The sequence below is a fragment of the Triturus cristatus genome, chromosome 9, assembly GCF_964204655.1.
Source record: "Triturus cristatus chromosome 9, aTriCri1.1, whole genome shotgun sequence".
NCBI lineage: Eukaryota > Metazoa > Chordata > Amphibia > Caudata > Salamandridae > Triturus > Triturus cristatus.
This window is the reverse complement of record NC_140592.1, coordinates 947,253,654-947,268,960: the sequence shown is the minus strand read 5'-3', so window position 1 is coordinate 947,268,960 and position 15,307 is coordinate 947,253,654. Positions and strand designations below refer to the sequence as shown.

General features: G+C 46.2%; 1 protein-coding gene across 2 annotated transcripts in view; it reads right to left on the bottom strand.

The window, feature by feature from the left end:
• Positions 1-15,307, bottom strand: part of EFCAB11 (EF-hand calcium binding domain 11) — a 644,575-nt gene that overhangs the window by 522,435 nt on the left and 106,833 nt on the right. The window lies entirely within an intron of this gene.

The following is a 15,307-nucleotide window of genomic DNA, read 5'->3' as shown; positions in this document are numbered from 1 at the left end:
GTTGTGCATACCTTTTGTTATGTGAAATTACCGGATTTATAAACATTTCACCCGGGCCTACTCAAAATAGCAGAGGTGGTGGGTTCTACATCACTTCATTCTACACCTCTCTACTCTGCACCATTGTACTCTATGCCAAAACACTCTACAGGACACCACTGCACTCTTCAACACTCCAGTCTAGGCCACTCCAATGTACTCTGCACAACTCCATGCTATAGCACTGCACTCTACACCACTGCACCACTGTAATCTAAACCACTGCTCTCTACGACACTTCACTCTTCACCACGGCACTCTTCATCATTCCACTGTAGGCCAGGCCACTCCACTCTACTCTACTCTGCACAATTCCACTCTATGTCTCTCCATTCAAAGCCACGCTGCAAAATGAACTCTATGCCACTGCACTCTATGCCAATACACTCCACGCCAACACACTCTACTCTGTACCACTCCACACACCTCTGCACTCTATGCCAATCCACTGTACGCCACTTTAATCTATGATGCACAATTGCACTCTATGCCACCACAGCCTCCACCACTATACTCTGTATCACTCTACACCACTGCACTGTATGCCACTCTACTCTGCACCACTCCACTCTATGCCAGTGAACTCTACTATGCACCACTCTCATCTATGCCTCTGCATTTTACAAAACTGAATTCTATGCTGCACCACTCTACTCTGCAACACTCTATGGCAATGCACTCTATCCCACTCTACACCACTCCACTCTAACACACTACATGCCAATGTTCTCTACCCTGCTCTGCACCGCTCTACTCTACTCTACTTTACGCCACTCTACTCTGCGCTAATGCACTCTACTCAACTGCACTATACGCCGTACTACTCTGCATCACTCCACTCTATGACACTTCACTCTGCTGCATTCCACTCTACGCCAGTGCAATGTATGCCACTGCACTCCATTCCACTCTACTATGCACCACTGCACTCTACCATGCAACACTCTAACCTATGCTACTGAATTCTTCAATGCTGCATTGCACACTGCTGAATTCTATACCACTGCCCTCTATGCCACTGCACACTACATCAGTCCACTCCACTCCAAACCACTCCACTCTTTGCCATTCCACTCTGCAACACTCATTGCCACTGTCCTCTATGCCACTAACTTTTCGCCATGCTGAACAGTAGCCACGCTGGTGTACAACATGGCTAAAACACATTGGCAATGCCAACAGCTCTTGCAGAGGCAAGACCTATTGCCTTTGCCAATGCTTGTTTTAATTTTAACTATTTTCTTTCTTACCATAGGAGATGGTGCGTCATGAGGAGGAGCAGTTGGAACTGAGCCCTCAAGTAGTTATGACCTTTCTGACAGTGGTAACTGGTACGTCCCATCCTCAGTCATTTGCGGTGTGAAGTCTATTGTATAGTAAGGATAGCAAGAGATGTTTCTTCCCAGATTTTCGCCACTACAGAGAAGCAAACTTGGGTTTCATCTTTAAGCAACAATGACTGCATTAAACATATTGGCTGCTGACCCCAATTACGTTTAAGTGATTGGTAATTTTTAAGGATTTACAAGAACTGTCTCTTAAGGACGCTTGCTTTCTACTTGTTTTGGTAAGGTTTTTTACAAAAAATATTTGTAAATCCCTCAGTGTCTGAGATTATGTCCAGCCTCCTCGGACTAGTGCTACGTTTTTCCCCCCCCAAATTTTTTTTTTAAAAAAATAAGAAGATTGCATTCCTTGTAACATCCTTAATACGAAAGATCTGAGCCAACTCATAATATGGCTCTCTTTAGAGATGGGATTACAAGGTATTTTTGAAGCATCCCAGCATTCAATAGCATTTCTAGATTTGCTTTGCCCCCTCAAAGTCATTTAAGGGGCAGTCTGGGTTATTTCTTTTTTCCTTTACATCTAGTGGCGGCTTATACTAGATGCCTGGTGTTTGGTCCTGATCGGGAAAGGGTATGTCAGACATTTCTCAACTTTCCCTCCTGATTTTATGATTGTTCAGACCCCTTGTACTGAGGAGCAGCAGAATTAATTTGCCTTGAAGGAAATCTTCTATGGGCTCTCTTATGAAGTTTGTTCTCAGTACATGTGGCTCTTGTCTTGGTATGAATGTTTAGAAAATAATGTTTTTGATTTCATCTCTACCTATATCCACTTATATTCAGTTCTATTCATGTTTCACATAGGCCTTACCCAAGTGGGGCGTATGTGGGTCTCCTTAGAATGAGGCCATCCTCGTTTTTTGTCTCCCCTCCCCTGTGTGTTTGAATTCATGATACATTAAAGGGGCGATTTTTATGTTCTATCCATATCAACACTTCAGTTTCAATGGTGTCTTGCCATTACTGGGTTATGACTGCATGCCTCATATAAGGAGGATTTCCTTACTTTATCTCGTGGTTGGAATATATCTGCCCTTTTGACCTGCTTTTGATTGATTGTTTTGGGGAGTTCTCTTTGTGATCTTGCCTTCAAAGTATTATTGATCTAGGCTCCAACTCTTTCCTAAGAGATGGAATCGACTTGTTCCTCCAAAATAAGGTGCGAGTTGTATATTCCTATCGAGGTTGTCAACTAAATTCAAGCAGTAGAATAAATTAACTTTTAAGCCAATGTTTTGTGGAGGTTTTCTTCAAATCCTTCTTTCCATTATATCGATCACTGCATGAAGGGTGTTATCTCTTAGCTGACACTTGAACATAGTTTACCTGGTGGCATTCAAGGTCATTTTACAGGCAGGATGGCAGCCTGCAATCTTTTTTGCTGCCTACATATTAGATATTTAAGGGGCTACTATTTAGGCATTCCCTCTACTTTCAATTTTCCACTACAGATCGGATTTAACTGATGACGCTAGAAATAAGATGAATTGTCTTTTATCAGGTTAGATGAGCGCAACGAAAGCATACTTCTTGGGTATATCCTCACTGTGTTAGGAATGGGACGAGGAAGGAGATGGTGTAATGTTTACATTATTTACTAGGGATCTTCATTACTCTGATTCTTCCTTCCTCATCTTCTTCATGCCTCGCCCCAGTATTTACAAACCACCCACACTTCCTGGTGGAGATCTTGGTCTTTTGTTTGGCATTAGCCGGCAGTGCTGTTTTCACTAATCCCCTTTAATATGCTATGCCGTCAGCTACCTGTTAGTAGTTCTCCTGTGTGCATTCCAGCCTAATAAATTAGAAGCACTGGCTTTATTGGCAACCAACAGACACTAATAAGTGATTTTGATGTTCATGTTTTTACAAGTCAGCCCATTAACTTGGTCTTTAGGTGCAGAGAGTGCAAAAACATTAATGTGATGGCATAAATGTTTTAATCAACAAATGTCATGCTCACTGCAATCTCTGCAATCCACACATTTCTTGTCCCCACAGAGAGACATGCACATCCATCATGGGCCACCAAATGCATTCCATAAAAAAACCAACACCTTCCATAATGTACGTTCTTCCACCATCCCCCCAAATGACAAAATATCAGGTTAACCCTATAAAACATGCAACTAGTTTTGAAATAGATTGGTCGTCGTTTTCTGAAAAACACAAAAGACGGCAGAGCAAAAGGAAATCTAGAAAACTGCAATATTTCCTCATGGTTATGAAAGCAGTTTGCTTTTTCAAAGAAAGATGAAGAAGCACCCGGGGACAAGCTGAATTTGGGTTAAACTTCTAGAAGAACACACCGAGTAAAAATCATTTTATTTATATTAGGCAGGGCAAAACTGTCCATCACAATGTTTCGGTTGAAGCTAATAAAGACTACATATAACCTTCTTTGGACATCTGATAATCATTAGGGAAAGCCACTTGGAGGCCTTCAACTGTTCAATTTCTCATTCCTTCAGCATCTCTTCGATTTCCTCCACCCACTACTCGCCAACACCAGAACTCTCCCTAGCCTAAGATTCTCAGGTATTGCCCTTTCTTTTAACATTGTTTTGTGTGCATAACCTTTCCATGACTTCCCACACTATCTCTAAATACATCTTTGCTATCTCACAAAATCTCTTCTCAACTACCTTCTTACACTACAAGCACTTGCTCCAGTGCACGTGGACCTAGGCAATACGCAAGTCGTGCTGGTAGACCAAATCCATCCATCTCTAGTTACATACACCTTACCATCAAAACGGCACACTCTCAACAGGATCTTACAATCATATATCTAGAATACTAAATTTCTCTTCCCTCATAACCACCTGAGCAAATAGCCAATGGTTGTAACAATTAATTTGAATAAGACCTTGATTATAACTAGGTACATGGATCCACCACCATCAAATCTACTTCTCTCTCATTTGTGCAAAACAATCCTGAGAATGTTGTCTAATGCCCTGCTCCCCCTTTTCAGTCACACACAAAACACCATTGCCTCCATCAAAGTTGCCTTCCTTTTGTACATAAGAAAGCTTTACCCATCACCATTTCTCAACACGTCCTAGCATAGTGCCCCGCTGGCCACATCTGAGACAACCCTTAGTAATAGAAAAACAAAATTCAGAATCAGCACAGTGAAAGATGCTTGCACAATGGAAATACCCCTTTAATTGTTGTTTCCAATTCTCAAATAGGTATTCCCCGAACTTGCCCCATCTCCGGTTTTTTAAGCTTTACTGACCAACGCTTTTTTGTCCACTACACACCCTTCTTCATTTTTTAGCTCTATTTTATCCTATTGCACCACCACCATGTACTCCCTAAACAACAGTTCTGCTTTGTCACTAAAATCGAAATTAAAAGCAAATTATCGAAAACCTTGCAAAAAAAGATGGACATGAAACCTTTTTGTGGTAGTGTATAAAGGTTTGTGTTACTGTGACGATGTTAACTATTTAGCATAATGTTTTTTCCATTCAGCATGCACATCAGTTATTCAAGAATTCTACTACCACGTGTGAACATGTGAATACATGCTGTCCTAGTACGAAAACCCACACCATCTGAACCTTCTAAGTAATATTCAAAACCATAATTTCACCCAAGATACGCCTGTGTTGGATCGCATTGTCTACAGGACAGAACGGTACTCTCTCCCCGAATTATCTATGTGGATGAAAAATAATGTCATGCATGAACAGAAGCCATGGGTCTGTATTGCTGATTGTAAGAAAGTGGCTCTGTATATACAGCACCAAAGTAGGGTTCAGTGTGCACAGAGTCCACAGTCCCCAGAGGTTTGGCAGAGGCTAAAGTTAGATATAACCTTACTCTCTAAAGTGGTAGCTTGGTCGAACAGTAAGGTAGTATCAGAGGACAGTGAAAAGCATTTGTTGTACACACTCAGTCAGCAAATGGTCTCACGCACTCAAAAACTGAACTCTAGGCCAATGGTTTTGTATATAAAAATGTATAGTTGTTTTATTTTAGAACCACAAGTAGGTATCAAAATACTTTCTCAGAATGAAATGGTCTAGTTGAATACTTTCAATAAGCAATAGACTTTTAAATGCAATAGTTACAGTTATTGCAATAGGCAACACAATTCAAACACAATTATAACATTGAGCTCAATGGGAATTTTTAAGTAAATGCAATTTCAATTACTTTGCGTATGATTTTCTTACTCAGGGTTGAATCCTGGATTCAGCCCTGGTGCATTTCCTGTAAACAGTTGAAAGAAATCGTTTTTGTTACACAGGCGATTTTTAAGGAATATTTGTATGTTTCAAAAATCGACACTTAAAAGAATTTCTGGCAAAAACCAGGCAATGTTATCCTATGGAGGAAAATCAAGTTATCGGTAAGTACAGTTGTAATTACTTTTCAGGGTCAGTGCTGGGCACCAAGATCCAGCACTGAGGTCTCTCCTGATAACAGGTGAGTAATTTCGTTTTCGTTGATCGGGCGATTTTTAGTGAATATTTTAAAGTTTCAAAACTCGACACTTAGAAGAATTTCCAAGTGAAACCAGTCAATGTTACCCTATAGAGAAAATGTAGGTTATCGGCTTTCAGGCAAGTACTCGACTGGCAGAGTTAAGGTTCTGGACAAAGACTCAGGGGTCTCCCAGGGTCCGGTAGGTACAGTTGTTACACCATCAGCGGCGCAGGGGCAGCCGGGTGCAGAGAGAGTTAGGCCCAATGTTAGCCTATGGCGGGCAGGGTGCCCTTTGTTGGTGGCTGCTAGCAGGCAGGCCACACGGCTGTGGGAGCTAGGCTCCTGGTCGCTCACACAGGGCAAGTGGGGAAGTAAGATAGGATAGAGGTTGCACTTCCAGGGGCACTCAGGCGGCTGGGTGCAGGGTGTTTTTGAGCCGTCGGGCGCTCAATGTATTTCAATTGAGATGCTGCAAGATGAACAAAGGCTGCAAGCTCGGGGACGGAGATTCTTCAGGTGCGACCACCACTTCGAGAGGTAAATTGGGAAGCTGTAGGTTAGGTAGGCACCCAGGAGCTGGGCACAGGGGGGCGCAGGGCGCCGGGTGCAGGGGTGTCTTTTCGCGTCAGGAAATCTTACCCTCTGCTGGTTGCGGTTGGAGGGGTCCCTGGTTCTGAGGCTGCAGGCGTCGTCAGGAGCGTCGAGGAGGGTCCCTGGGTGCTGGATTCTTGGTCACAGTCGCCGGAGGGACGTCCTCGGGAATTTGTTCACTCAGGCACAGGCCGGGCTCGGCGGGTGCAGAGTGTGCTGGAGTCGCGGTTCCTGGCTTGGCACCAGGGGTTGTTGCTTGTTTGAGCAGAACCATTGCTCGTGGGAGTCCCAGTCTATTAGAGGAGCAAGACAGTCAGGTCTTCTGGGGTTTTTGAGGTTGCTGGCCATCGGAGATGCCGGAATTTAGCAGGAGCAGATTCGAGGGTCGACAGGCCTGTAGGGCTGGGGTCAAGTCAGTTGGTGTCGTCCTCTTGTTAGCAGCTGCACGGCAGATCTTCTTTCCTCGTGTTCTTCTTTCTTGTTTCGGATTTGGGATCTGAGGAAGGAAGGTTCAGGGTGCCCCTAAATACTAAATTTAGCGGCGTTACAGGTAGGTAGAGGTCAGGGACCAATGGGTCCCGTCCCTGGGGTGGGAACACCCCCTAGCCTGCCACTCTCCAGTGGGAGGGGGGCAGGAGCTTAGTCCTGATTGGGTAGGGCTCCCCATCCTCAAAATGGCGAGAGCCCAGAGTTGTGCTTCACTTCGCCTCCACCACCTGAGGGGTGGGGTTGGCAGAGGCTGGCACACCCCCTTTCCACACTTAGGTTTTCCCGCCGATCTTCCTGCCAGAGTGGGGGTCAGAACCGATGGGGGCCAGTTGCTGAGTACAGCAAGTGGCCTGGAGAAGCTCACAAAGACGGCATGCCTTTGAAGCTTCCACTGCCCATCCTGGGGGAGGAGACCTAGCACCTCGCCCAGGATGTGCATTGTTGCAGACCCACGAGAGCGGATGGCTCTCTACCCAGGGGTCCAGCAACATGTCTGCTGGGTGGCAGCCTAGGCAGCCTGTCAGACAGGACGCTGGTTGTTGGTTAGGTTCAGGGGGCATCTCTAAGATGCCCTCTGTCGTGCATCTTACATTAAATCCCACGTTGGCATCAGTGTGGGTTTAATGTGCAGAGAAGTTTGATACCAAACTCCTCAGTCTTCAGTGTAGCCATCATGGTGCTGTGGAGATCGTGATGACGACCTCCCAGCACCATATACTCTTAATGGCAGTACTGCACTTACAATGCCCAGGAATGGACCTGGGTACTGTAAGGGTACGGGGCTCATGCACCTGTACCCACACCACTGGCATAGTGCACCCAGCTAGAGGGGTGACTGCGCTATGCCAGGGCAGTGTGTTTGTGGTCATGACACACAAGGATGTGTGCCATGTCGACTCTCTGCTTTGTTCTGCACCAAGACACTCAGCCTGCAAAAGCAGTGTGTGTGTGTCAGGGTACAGGGCCTCTAAGGGTGGCACAATAAGTGCTGCAGCCCTTAGGGTCCTTCTCTGGTCACAGTGCCCTGGGTACCTATGGTACCATTTAACAGGGGCTGACATGTGGCCAGAGATGCCAATTGGGTTTAGGCTTCAATGCAGTTTTAGGGAAGGAACACAGGCCCTGGGCACCTGATTGGCAGGAGCCCAGGGCACACTCAGTCAAAGTACATCAGCAATTCTGCAAAAAGTGGGGGCATACCATGCAAGAAAGATGGCACTTTCTCACACTGATGCGCTCATGATTTAGTCTTGCTTATGTTTATGTAATAACAAGTGTTTTCCACCTCTGTGGGTTTATAGAATATACATAGAAATGTAATTATAAAAAAATATGAATTCACTCTTTCCACACTACTGGAGGATCCCCGAGTGAGGCTAAAAGTGAGGAGCCCTGTTTCTCCTTGAAAAGACATTACCTTCATATTCAGTAATGTACAAAAACTGTGAATAAAACAAATAGCTGTTTCCCCTATACACCATTGTCTACCTAAAAAACGTAAAACAGAACTTATTTATACATAACAAAGTATTTACAATACCATGCAGGAGACGCTGGAAAAGCACTACTAAACAGATCCGACCCTCCCTTGGCAGAGAGAATTCATCTTTATATCAAATCCTCCCTTGGCAGAAATAGTTAACTATTGTTGTGCGTCTTTAATTCATACATGGACACGCCTGCTGGTAATACAAAACCACCCACAGTGGGTGAACCAGGCAAGCTTCCTCTGCTGGCTCCACAGATTAGCCCTCAGTGCACACCACAAGTTGCAAGTGTCTCCTTAACCAGTGTCCTGGGTCCGCTCTCCTATCACCACCATGCAGTGGAAACATGGCTGCAGTGGCCACTCAGTCTCACACCTAGATAAGAAGGACGGGGCTCGCATTCAGATATCGCACCTGATGACAAGTTCAGCTTGCGCTTGTGATCGATGCATTGGTTTTCCTACCAGCTGGGCTCAAGCTTGTGTTCCACACGCTGGTTACTCCTAAGCTAGTTCATACACACCTCCAATTGTCTGCCCTAGGCCTAATTCAAATACTGATTCCATGGTGGGTGACAATGTCATTGCTGCTCACTGATTCGATAAGAGATCCAGTCTCCTATTATTAATGGTGAATACCTGTAAGACACCGACCCTTCTCTTTTTACACTTCTGAGTGATGTCTACACGAGGGGACCTCACATAGGGAGAGGCCTGGGGGTTCTTCCAGTACAATAACCAGGGAAGTATATCTTTGATTGACAATTTCATTTTCCTTGAGCTGTATTTTACTGATTCGCCACAAAGTAACGCATGGCGCTCTCCTGTCAGAGAGGCACTCTGAGCAACGCCCAGCATTGTGCCCTCATGCTGGAAACGTGAACAACCTAGTAATTTAATGAAAAAATGCCAGAGACAGACACACACACACACACACACACACACACACACACACACACTGTACATATAGCAATAACAGCGCTAATGCACATAACATAATATAGACCGCACAAAATACAGATCACAAAATTCCTGTTACTTCTTCATGCTCATCATATTGGGCGGCATCTCGAGACCTCACCTTCTGCCTTGTTGTTATGTTTATAGCGCACCCCAGCCACTTGGGCAAGTGTGCCTGAAGACCAATCACAGCTCAGGCAGAGCATACAGCGGCATTTCGGTCCATGCAGAATTCGTTTGCACTTATCAAACAATGGACGTGGACTTGTGTCTTTCCCTACTGGCCCTCAAGTTCAGCCGTCTTCACCATCGATCACTTTGTATCCAGGATGGACGCTCACTGTTGCAGCCAATATACAAGTCTTCCTGGTTCATTCTATTACTTGAAAATTTGGCTGACTCAGCACCTTAATGTATGGATGTCAAACACCTTATGCTTGAATTTGCAGAGATGTAGCCAATTGCTTGCTCTAACAGGGTTACATTATTAGCTCAGCCGAAGCAGTCTATGTACAAGAACGCACCCATTCGACTCAATTTAGTTTGTTCAGTGTGTAGAATCTCATCTTCATCGGCTGCACAGTCAGTGAACCAATCGCACAGAGCTAGGAGCTGAAAGTATTGATGCCTCAGTTCTTCGGACTCTTCATAGACGCTGCCAGCCCTCAAGCCACACACACTGGCTGCTTGTCTCCCAAACCACCTGGCAGACCAGGAGAAACTAGTCTGTGCTGATACTCTGAGAACCCTGTGCAATTACACAGGAGGCGTCTAACCTGCCCCAGCTACTGTGGCCTCCAGCCAGCTGCGTTTGCCATATTGGTCAACCCCACTCAACAATTCATGTGCCAGGCCTTCCCTTTATTTGCCCAGTGCTGCCTTTTGTTGGTCATTGTGTCTGTCTTCTGGGCCACTAAGTGGCATCTGCCATCTTGTGTTGGCAACTCCACCTCCCAGGACTGGTAAAACAGCACACACCTTAGGAAGCCCTTCAAGTTCTTTAGTGCCATGGACACCCCACCACCTATACACTGTGTGTTTTTTGTGGCAGGGCAGGTTGCACTTTTACGGAGTTAGTTGTCCGGTCTTGGGGCACTGGAGGCCCATGAGAACACCCAGAACACCTCCTCCCAGTGCAGGCCACGTTCACTTGGAGACCTCAGAGTGGCGGAAACATATGTAGCAGGACTAAGGCGACTGCAGTGTGACCAGTCGAGCCTACATGATGTGTGTAACATTAGCTGAGGTTATACATGGAGGTGCAAACAAGGTTGAGAAATAACTACCTGAATAATGGCCTTTATTAAGAGTGATGCTTGTGCCTGAATCCAACATTAAGACCATCTCCTCTAAGCAAGCCTTGAATGTTCTAGCACAGAACCACTGGGGAGGCTGGAAAACCGAGGGAGTACTGGGTAACCATTGGAGGCTCTGGTAGCCACCACCCAGAAGGGGAACTTGTAGATTCATCTGTGATGCCAGGACTTGAAGAACATGCTTTACACTTGTACATGTGAGGAATTAGCTTGATGGTCCATGCCGGTTTCTGATATTAATAAACCTCCATCACGAAAATCCACCACACAAATTTGGCACATTCGTAAACTTCACTTGGGGTTGTGACTCGATGAAGAGGCCTGGTAGGTAAAGTATCTACCGCTCCTTTCTAAGAGCCCCTTCAATCAGTTCTTCAAAGTGAAAAAGGGAGCATAAAGGGGAAGGCGCTAGAACACACAAATTTCAAACAAATCCCAAAAACGTTTTTAGGCTCGCGCCCTAGCGTTGCAGTGCGCAGCACTGCTCGCGCAGGCGAGAGCCCCTTTGTACAGGCTTTTAAAACGAAGCCTGGAATCGCACACGCTCGTGCGTGTGCTTTTCCTTTTGGCTTCCGCGATTGGCCTTTGCGTGCGTGTAATTCTCAAAGGCAGCACGCAATAGGCCAAAGGTGAACGCATTGCTCCGCCCATGGCCTATTGGTGTCTATTACGTGCACCAAAGGCCATGTGGTTTCAATTATCGTGCCCAGACACGGGCGCGATAATTGAAAACCCGTTTCGCTGTGGGGCGCGCGCACCACTCGCGGGCCTGAGGCGAAGCAGCGCGTGCAGGAAGACCTCCAGGGTGCCATGCGCCCCCCTCCCTCCTTCTCCTGCGCCGTCGTCCCCACCGACTCCAGCACGCGAGGCCTGACCGCCGAGAGTCCTCTCCACTCCCAGCGCTAGCCCGTCGGGAGCCTGGGAGAGAAGTATGTGCCTGCACCACATGCCATTTTGGATACCGAGGTCGCGATACGTACTCTGGAGTTTGCTCAAGAGTGAGAAGGACAGGCTTTATCCGGCTGGTAAAACTCTCTGTGTGTGCTTTTATGTGTGTATTTTCATATGCGTGCATGTTTGCTTGATTGCATCTATATTTGAGTGGTGTGTATTTCTGTGTCTCTATATAGGCGTCTGTCTTTTTCTCCATGCGTATCTGAGTGTGTATTGATGGATGTATCTTTTTTGGGGCGCATATCTGTGTGTTCCTCCCTGTGCGTTTGTCCCTGTGTGCGCCTTTGTGTCTGAGTGTGTTTGAGTGAACGCGTGTCGCCAGTATAGGTGTCTCTGGGAATGTGCAGGAACGTAACGCAGGCCCCTGCGTCCACTCCCCAACCCTCTGGGGCCCCAAGAGCTCCAGGGGTTCTTAATTCAGCTACCAATGAATATTTGTGAGATATGGGAGATTTGGTGGCCCCTCATCACATTCTGCAAGGGAGGCATCTTTTTGCGTTATGACGCTGGGAGTGTCCATGTGTCTGCGTGTATGTATAAATCTGTGAGACTGTGTCTTTGTTTGTCCCTTTATTTGTGTATGTTTTTGTCCTAGTGTGTGTTTGTCCCATGTGTTTATCTGTGTGTATGTACGTTTGTCCCTGTGTGTGTTTGTCTTGTGTGTGGTTCTGTGAGTTTGTACTTTTGTCCGTGTGTGTTTGTGTCTGCTTGCGTGGGTGGCTGGCTGTTTGTGCCTCTGTGTCCCCAATGTTTGTCTTATAGTGTGCTGTGCCATTTTCTGTGCCAGAGTGTTATATCCCATTCCTCCATTGTTGAAAATAATGTTATTGCTGCGAGGATCGCTACAACACCCAGGGATAGCTTGTAATGTAAAGAGGGCTTGAATGAAGTACATTAGATATACAACAGACTTGGGTCTGTGCCGACTATACCCCTCTTACAGGAGCAGCATAGTTTGCTGAATTATTCAGAGAAATCCCGTCCCTACTCTGAATATGCGCAGCAACTTTAGTGCTGGCACGAAACTGTGACCCTTGCTATAAAGATACAAATTAGCGTCCATACTAATGTGGGTACGATACGCCCTCCGTGATTATTAGGGTACAAAGTATCACCGGTCGCAATGTGGGCAGCAAACGAATCTCCGATTGTATACTCCACCCCTGGCAGTGCGGGCACGGAACACCCCATATAGATGTGGGTATGGGCAGTGCTTTAAATGGGCCGGTACTGTCCGGTGCAGAGTATCGGTACTTTTTTATTTTGAGAGACAGAGAACCGGCACTACTCAAGAGAGACGTAATACTTTTAGCTGGAGAGTACCGGCACTTCTCAGAAACAAGCAGGTTCTCTGGTACAGAGTACTTGCACCTCTATTTTTACGTTTTAAGCTCTGGGTATGGGAATTAAATGTCCTCTGTGATAACCGAGGGAGAAAACGAGACCCGTAAACATACAAAGTCAGGTCATGAAGCGTTTCGTTGTAACTCACGTACAACACTCTCTGCTGCTCCTCGCCGTGATGCAGGTCGGAGACCCTCCATGCTATAATTGGTAAATGAACACATTACTAGTAGTGTGGATATGAAAGTTCGCCTGTAACAATTTGGGTATGATCGTCCCATGTAATGCGGTAAATCCACCCACCCCCCCCCATCCCATCGCCTTACGAATTAGGCCTTGGCGATATTGCGACTATAAAGTGTTGTTTGTCGTATAGTTGGAACGAAATAGGTGCCAAGCAGTGTGGAAGTGAGAAGCAGCCCCTTGATTACGCGAGTACGAACCATCACCTACCTGCCACTGTAAGGGATGTGCACAGTGGCAAAAACTGGCATCTCACAACTTAAAGTAACTTTTTAAAAACGTTGAAAGCTATTCGTAGTGCAGCACTTGAAAATAAAAGGAGGGAACTGTGTCGGCCATTCACAGCAGTCAGGGGAACTGGACCTGAACTTCGGGAGGGTTTTTTTTTTTTTTGCAACAAATTTTATTAGTAGTTTTTCAACATATACCATGTCACGAACATGTTACTCTGAGCATTTTAATGGTACATACTGCTACAGTGCTGCATCAAAATCCACATTGGTAAAGAGCAAGAAAGAGAGCAAAAAGTCCACTGTGCATCATAATAATTTGGTAGTATCATTCTGTACCCAATATCCCCCAACTTATTTTCCCACCCCCTCCCTCTAGTCCTTCATCTTGTTGCATTCCTCCCTTAGGAAATCTCAATCCTCAGGTTCCGGCAGGCACTGTCCCTATCAGATCAATATTGGTCCTATTCTGAGATACGGTACTGTCTGTCATTGACCACTGATACATATTCCTGTGTTGTGTTGTGCTGTGTTGTGTCCGAGGCCCGGTTCCAGGGCCCATAGTCATCATTGCGAGCTATTGTGTGGTGTCACGACTACCACTTTCTGCAGTTTAAAAGTTTCGAGCATTACATCCCATTCCAATGCTATCGGGATTTTCCTTAGTCCCCTGATCTCCTCTCGTCTCAAGACCGCGCTTTCAGCGCATCCCCACCTAACCATTTTGTTATGCCAGACATGTGTGGGAGAGGTTTCTTGGACTTCCACCGCATGGTGATGGCCCGTATTGCGAGGAGTAATGACAAGTTTATAAACCTATATTGCACTTTGTGTTTTGAGGGGGACTTATGGAGACCCAATATACATTCCTCTATGGTGTTGGCCACGTCCCTTTGCGTGGCAGCAGCTACGTGTCATCTGACCGAGTCCCAAAAACTCCCCAAATGTGGAATGGACAATATCATGTGAGCTAAATCAGCTCCCACTACATTGCATCTGGGGCAGTGGTGTTGCGTTTGCGGGAACATTTTGTCGAGCCTTTGGGGGGTAAGGTAGGCCCTGTGCAGTATCATGGTTTGAATAAATTAGAATTTTGCATTTCTTGTGCTTTTCCTAGGGTGTGCTATAATTTTTTACCATTCCTTATCGTTAAGGGCCCGCCCTACATCTTCCGACCATATGGCTCGCAGCGCATTGAGGGCTATCCCCGCGTGAGCTCGGATCCCAACGTATAGCCATCTTACCAAGTGCCTGCCCCTCCCCATGTAGTATAGCATTTTGACCAATTCGTTTGTGGCTGGCTCCTGCCGTTGTGGAGCCCTATGCGTCTTGACGTAGTGTTACTGCTGCATGTAGTAGGTACATATGCTCAGGCACCCCCGTCTCCCTAACAAAGTTACCATAATCCAGTAACTGCCCGTCGTGGAACAAGTCGGACACTGTGTGGACTCCTGCTTCGGTCCATGGGGCAATGGCAAGTTTTGTGATACGCCCAGCTGTTAGTGGTATACCTACTAGGGGGGATGTTGCCGGCATAAGCTGGATGTGTACGCGTGTAAAGGAGGGCTGCTATCCAGCATTGTAACGCCGTGCGCAGCAGGGTAGGAAGCTGATGTGGGAGTTTGTATCGTGGCAATAGGAGTGTGTGTAAGGCGCCTCCTACAACATCTCGGTCCGTGTACCCTATTTCTTGGAGGTTGTATCCGGCCGTCCAATAGGATAGCCACTGTAGCTGGCAAGTGTAGTAATATGCCTCAAGGTCTGGTACCCCTAGGCCCCCTTTGTCCGTGCCCAAATTGGAGCTTTTGGAGGCTTATCCTACGTCTACCAGTGCCCCAGATGAGATCCACCAACATAGTATTT